The following is a 7,383-nucleotide window of genomic DNA, read 5'->3' as shown; positions in this document are numbered from 1 at the left end:
ACATCACTGCTTTCATGGGCTGCTTCCCATCTTCCCCCTTTTGTCTCAGTGCGCACTCCAAATGCACCAGCCTGGGGTGAGGAGCTGTTTCTTATTCCATGTCAGAGTGATTCCAACTGGGCCACAGCCTAATGAATCATTTCCTGAAAGATACAGTGAGAAAATCACTTTCAGAGTTTGGAGAGAGAGCAACCGATGCAACATGAATCTCATATGCCCCGCTCCTTTCTTTATCCCCATGACTCTGTGGTGGAACCAGGCACAGTCTGCACACACGTGTGCGCACAATGGGTCACACACGCACACAGCACACGCAGGGCCGCTGTGCGCCTCTTGCTTTATTCTTTATTTTACAGGCCGCTACTTAGGCTCCACGAAGCCACAAGCTTGATTAAAATGGTTTTAGCCAAATGAACATATGGATATCAGATGTTCTGCCCTCTGCGTCTCACTGCATCGTCTTTCCCATCCTTCCCCTGTTCCACAGGAACAAACTCATTCGCATAATTAATTCTCAAACCGCACTGCCACTCATCATATATTTGTATACCTTTATGCAAGCTTGCAGACCTTTTCAAGAGTGTTCACACGCACACACACTACGCATAAAATCTACTTTGGCTGCTCCAGTCTGATACACATTCGTACATAGCCTGCTCTCTGTCACGTACCATCTCCCTGTGGGTTTCTGGACCTCCTTGCTGCTCAAGCTGTGCGACTTGGCAGCAAATACCGCTGCACAGAAAATGGCACCCAGGAGGCTGAGTGTGTGTCTATAAGCGAGAAAGAGGAGAAAGGCAGCAACAGATGTAACGCATGCACTGCCGGACGCCGTGTATACAGTATGTTTTCACACAAGGGTGAATGCGGGAGCATGTTTTCTTTTTTCAAGAAGATGGTAAGCACCATTAAACAGGATGCTTAATATCCCTGTGCAACCAGACTCTGATCCCCTGCTCAAAGGAAACACTCCTACAACTCAGATGTTCCCTCTTGGCTTTTCAGATTTTCATTTCTGTGCTGCATGGCACGTCTCGCCTTGTCTCATCTACCTTCTATATACTTTATTTGACCCTCTTTTCCCTCTGCTACTATGGTTTCCCCTTTGCCCCCTTGGGTTGTTTGGCTTGGCCGCTCGCCCAGATTAGTACACATTCTGTCCCTCAGCCATCACAGTCATTTGGAAGGACTATTTTCCTTCATGCATGTTCAGCGTTCCCCTCTAAAGTTCCAGCGTTTACTCCCCCTTGTACTCCTTGTACCACTCCATTAAACAGAGGTCTCTGGCAGCTTGGAAAAGGAATGAGCCAAAAAAAGAACATGCCACATGGAAAGCTTTATCTGTATACTCCCAACACTTATCTGAGGGGGATGTCACAAGCTCATCCAGAAAACTGGGAAAGAGCGGCAGCTCCCTCCTTTCCCACATCAGTGACATTTAGGATAAAGCAGTGGTTCTGTTTTGTTTTGGCCCAAAATTCCTATTTTAAATGCTAATGTTGGATAATTGCACACAATATTTTCATTTTGAGCTATTTGACCACATCAGATGGCATGTGATAGCTAAGAGCGCCATCCAAGAGATCCTGAATCTCAGGCCAAATGCAAAGAAAATGCCAGAAAAAGAAAATCTTGTCGACTTCAGTGCCAGATTCTTGAAAACCATGCACATTTTTCTGCTGGTTTGTCATTTTAATTTTACCAAGGTGAGGAGATGCCAAACTGAAATATGCCTCACCATTTATCTTTTCTCGCTTCACCCGTTCCTGTGAGTTACTCCCGTGTCCTATTCCAGTGACTCCTGCCCACTCAATCAACATTTTTGGCTGCACATATTCTTGCACTGGCATCGAGCTGCTGTTGTGTTTAGCTGTTTCTACATACAGTGATGAATGTCCTTGGCCTTTGTGGAATTTCATCAGTCCAGCTTGGCCATTTCTTCTGTGTGAGAGTGCCATTTTCTCCATGTTATAGTTGGCGTACGGACCAACGTGGTCTGCTTACATCTAATTAGTGCTCTGACAAATTAACACTCCTTGTGCTAAACAAATGTCTGCTTTATTTCCAATCACAGCACGAATGAGCACAATTCCCCGAAATGCACTGTGCTCAGAACAGTGCTGGCACTCCCAGCACGTATCCTCTCTTCGTTCTAGCCTTTTCTCTGGAAAAATGCACAGTCATAAAAGATTGCATTCTCTCCACCAAATACATCCAGCTTTGACAGATGTGCTCTACAGATCCAAGTGTCCTGAAGCAAGCAGGCTGTTTGTAATCCAGCAGAGTGTTAGTAAAGACAGTTGATCCTGGTCATCAGCCAATTACATCTGATCTCAGTGCCATCCCAAGTCAGCTGATAGCTTGGGTGGTAAGCTTCTGTGGAGAGTGCACTATTGGAGTTTCTGCTACTCCTGAAAGCCACTTTGCAACCCTCCTGCACTCAAGCTCCACCTTTGTATGCTGTTCCTGACAGATCGGTGTCATGTCTGCTCTCTTTTGCTATCATTGCCTCAGGCTTTCAGTGTATTCTCGAGTGCTGGGAGTAGAGAGCAAATACAAAATTATACTCTGATTACTGTTTAGTAGTTAGAGAGTAACACAAATTCCCCAGAGTATGGTTTGAAAAACAGTGAATGTTTTTCCCATTTACACACTTATTATTTCTAAAGGCTTGACTGCATTTATATTTAAAAAAACAAACATTGATCAAGACCTTTATTTAGTTACATGATTACAGTTTGTTGCTGATTTAGTGCATTTGCATTGCATTAGACTATAGTGTAAGCATTTATGCAGTGCTTTAAGGGCATATTAACAATGTCTGAAAAAATGCTGAAGTTTATTATACTTATTATTATACTTATCCTGTTCTTAACGCATGTCTTTGACTACGTAATAGAGTGTTTCACAAGAGCACTCTCAGCTTTAATGTCAGTGACCATTTATAAAGGCAAATCACCATAAAAATCGCCTCGAGACATTTTTTATTGCCAGGCAAAGATCTACAATAATACAGATTGAGAACTCCAACAATCAGATGAACCCTTGTAAGCAACTGCTTGGTGACAGTGGGAAGAAAAAACTCCAGCAGAACCAGGCTCAGGGAGGGGCAGCCATCTGCTATGACCAGTTGGGGATGAGTGGATCCCCAACTGGGTGAGGGTGTCTCTTCCGAATCCAAACTGGGAGCTGGTTCCACAGAAGAGGGGCCTGAAAGCTGAAGGCTCTGCCTCCCATTCTATGTTTGAATATAGAAACCACGAGTAAACCAGCAGTCTGAGAGTGAAGGGCTCTATTGGGATGATGCAATACTATGGGGTCTTCACAGGGCACCAGTGAAGAGAAGCCAATATGGGAGAAAAATGTTTTAGCCCTTGTTAGTATTCTCGCTGCTATCAGGTCTAGCTAATCCCCATTTGCTTTGCATCAACACTTCCCGTCCTGGAAACAGGGCTGATGAGAGCAGTGAGACTAAACCCAAAAGCACATTTGTGGGTGGGAAAGAAATGCTGTGCGCAGCTGAAGGGGGCCCGTGGAGCCAGGTGATAAGTCTCTACTCACCAAATGACTAAATTCATATTGAACATACTGTACACATGTCATCATAGTTATTGTAACTGCATTGATAGGTGCAGCTTTGTGTATTTAATATTTACTTATTCACTGTTGTTCAAAGTTAGCAGAGCATAAAATAATAACTTGGAGTGGTATAAGATCCAGCACACAAGTTTCTTCCGTCATGTTCTCCTGAGTTTTCAAAAGCTCATGCTTGTTGTACTTTATGTACACCAAAAAGCGTTTCCCATGCTATCCATTTACATGATGGAATTAAATAGGACTGAGTTGTGCTAAGTATGCTTTTCCCTGTGAAATCGCCTGATAATCCATGTCTGTGATTGATTGATTGCTTTTTTTTCAAGTGCTGTGGAGTGTGTAGCGACAAGTGTTTTCTCAGCTGGTCCCCTCAGGAGGATGCAGTCAGCCATCCATTTGCACTCAAGTGTCGTCACGTTTGCACTGGACCTAAAATGCAGATGTGGCCATTACAGTCAGTGAACATTTGTGCTTCAGTACATTTAGGTTCATCTGCCCCAGTATTAGTGACCTATACCACAAGTACAAAGACAGATGTCATTTACTCATACGTCTGTAAGCAAGCACCAGTTTGCTTTATGTCCTGACTTCATAGAAGCTGTCAAATACGTAGGAGCTTTTAGATCTTTTATTAGAAGCCCTCATGTAAAAGTTTTGCAGACATTTAAAGACATGATGTTTTGCTAATTATAGGTTAGGGCTAGATGATATAATGTTTTAAAAGCTAAAATGATGAACCGTTAGCATTGCAGGCCATCCAGCTTTTTCCTTACAGCAAATCCCGTGGACAGTAATGACATTACCGTGGTCAAAGGAGCTTGCAAAGAAAAGCGTCTGGACTTCTTTAAGTTACTTGAAGACGTTTCATCCGAGAAGCTTCGTCAGTTCTAAGGTCAAATGGTGGAGAGTCCCAGATATAAACCTAGTGGGAGTTTCCCCCCACAGAGGGACAAAAGGACCCCCTGATGATCCTCTAATCGCCTGAGCCAAGGTTTAGAGGATCATCAGGGGGTCCTTTTGTGCTGTTTTGTTCTTTTGAAACCCTTGTAATGATTCCTAAAAAGACTAGAGCCAATACTGAAAAGAATTAGAAAATCCTGTTGTTATTTTAAAAAGAGGTGGCTTAGGGTTTGGGGGATTTGGAACAGTGTTAAAAATAGACTTGAGTTAAGATTAGGGTAAGGATTTCTGTAGAGTTTCTGAGTTTTATGGTTACGGTTTGCACCCGGGGTTGCAGCAAGAGCGTCTGAATAAGACTCGGAGTCCAAGTACTTTTTATGCAAATATTTTTGTTTGCTTTACTCTTTTTTTAATGAACTATGCCCCAGATATTGGCTGGTTCTCTTTTGAAAGTGCAATCCTGGGCTGGCTCTTAAACACGGACAAGTCCAGATGCTCTACAGACCATATAATCCTCAATTTCCAACCGAAGAACAATAAACGCAACAAGATGTTTGCTCCAGTTCGTACATAGAAACCTATCTGAGGCAGCAGACTTTACCTTTCTATCTGGCACGTCCATACTTCCATAAATTGCTCTGAGCAAGTTTCATTCAGAGCCACTGGGGGAAAAGGGGCCAAAGCGGAGGGTAGCTGTTGGCAGCAGCTCCAGGCGAGGAGACGGGATGGGGAGGTGGGATGAAGAGAAGACAAGAGGGAGAGAGCAGAATGTCTTATTTTTGCTGGCAGTTAGAGAAGTGCTACCTTGGAGGCGTTTCTCTGCAAAGGGCTATGCATCTTAGTTCCTGGCAGCTAGCAGGGGGTGGGGGTGCGCGTGGGAGGAGTAAAAGGACGAGTTGATGTGGGTTATGTGTGGGGGGTGGTGGTAGAGTATGATGAGGGGGCCTGTGCTTCTGGGGAGTCATCCAAAGTCCAGACTTGTTTAATGGATTCTCCTCCATTATGTGATTGTAGTTCGGAGAATTGAAGCAGACACCCAGGCTCCTGCCTCCCTTTCTCTGCCTACTGCAGCGGGGCTTGACTGCGGATGGTGGTGGACGGGTGTTTGAGCTGAACGCTGGTGGATACTCATCTCGCTCTTAGTCACAGAAAAGGAACTGGTTGGCAAAACTGTGCCCTCCTGTGTGCGTGCACAATAATCTGAGTCACCGTCTGTCAGTCCTGCCACAAACCCCTCATTCCTCTGAGTCATCAAATGGCACTCTATAGATTTCATCTCAAGTCTGACTGCATTTCCAGCAAGACGAAAGTGCTTTTGATTCAGTTTCAGATCAGACATTTCATAGTTGGTTAAACAGATTCCTGTCTAGAAATGTATTACTGTAGATTTTTATTTTATAGGTCTTTATTTCCATAGCTTTCTACTTTTTCTTATATTTTGCTACTCCTTTGCTAGTTAACAATCGTTTACCACTAAAGTAAATAATATTTATTATCAAACTCTTCTCCAATCCCCAATTAAGACATACGATGATAAAGTATTCATCCCCTGCCTGATTGTCTCCTCAAAGGGAAGGCGTATGCAGCCAGTTTGTTTGTTCATCTGTCAGTGTTAACAGTCTAGCATCAAAAGTATTCACATTTTGTGTAATGATGTATCCTAGTAACAGCTCAAGCTGATTTAATTTTGGTGAGAATCAGGTCGGTAAAACTTCAAAATGTACAATATTAAACTAGGCCTTGGGGAACACGAGCACCTGGCTAAGTATTTGACCTTGGCATGGGGAGAGCTGTCATTGGTTTCATTTTTCAAAAGAAGACCTAGGATGTCCCAGTAACACACAAACATTGTGATAAAAAAGGGTAATTTTAGCATTTTGTAAGAAAAACATCATAAAACCTCAAAGTTTTCATATGACCCTTGTCCTTTTGGAGGGAGTTGCGCTCTATTAGTTCTTGTGTTTCCTATTTTTTGCATATTTGTCACACTGACATAGTTCAGCTCATCAAACACATTTTAATATTAATCAGAGATAACCTGTTTATGTCATGGTGAAGCTTATTTTTCTTTGTTTCTCTAACCTTTGTACTGTTAGTCTCAGGTGGAGATGCGGGCTGGGTCCTCTCACTAAGACTGGCAAACATTAGGCCACCTTTGTTTCCTGTGTTTTGTGATTCCTTGCCATACAATTCCCATCTTTTTATTAAATGCTGTGTTAGTTTTATTCCAGATGTAAAGGGACTGAAACCTTTTGCCTCATTAGTCCACTGAATATTTTCCCCAAAGTTTTGAGAGTCATCCAGAAGTTTTTTTTTGGCAAATGCGAGAGGAAGCTTAGCGTTCTGTTTTTGGTTTTCACCTTGGAATTCTCCCATGGATGATATTTTTTGCTCATTTTCCCTCTGACCTTCTGGGGTCTTTTGTGACCTCCTGGATAAGTCTTTGATGCGATCTTGGAGTAATTTTAGTAAACTGGCCACTACTGGAAAGGTGTTCCAAGTTTTCTTCATTGTGGTTTGCTGGAATCCCAAAGCCCTAGAAATGGCTTTGCAACCATTTCCGGACTAATGTCTATGAGTTTTTTTTCAGCTGTCCATAAATATTTTTTTAGATCGTGGTATCATTTGTTGCTTTTTGAGATCTTTTAGCCTACTTAACTTTGTTCTGTTTAAGCGAACAATTCTGTGTTCAAGAAATTGAAGTCAGCTTTCTAAAAATATGGATAATCGCAGTAAATTAATGATTATAAGGGGGTCAATAACTTTTTCTAATATTGCCTTGCCATTTGAAGATTTAAGTGTCAGTATCAGATATTTCTGAAGTTATATTTATCAAGTATAAATAATATACTACTTAGAATAATAAATAAAGTTGGATATAGGGAGTCC

Source organism: Pundamilia nyererei, unplaced genomic scaffold, assembly GCF_000239375.1.
Source record: "Pundamilia nyererei isolate P.nyererei 1_Seehausen unplaced genomic scaffold, PunNye1.0 scaffold00123, whole genome shotgun sequence".
Lineage (NCBI taxonomy): Eukaryota > Metazoa > Chordata > Actinopteri > Cichliformes > Cichlidae > Pundamilia > Pundamilia nyererei.
The sequence above is the reverse complement of the archived record's forward strand: the minus strand, read 5'-3'. Positions refer to the sequence as shown.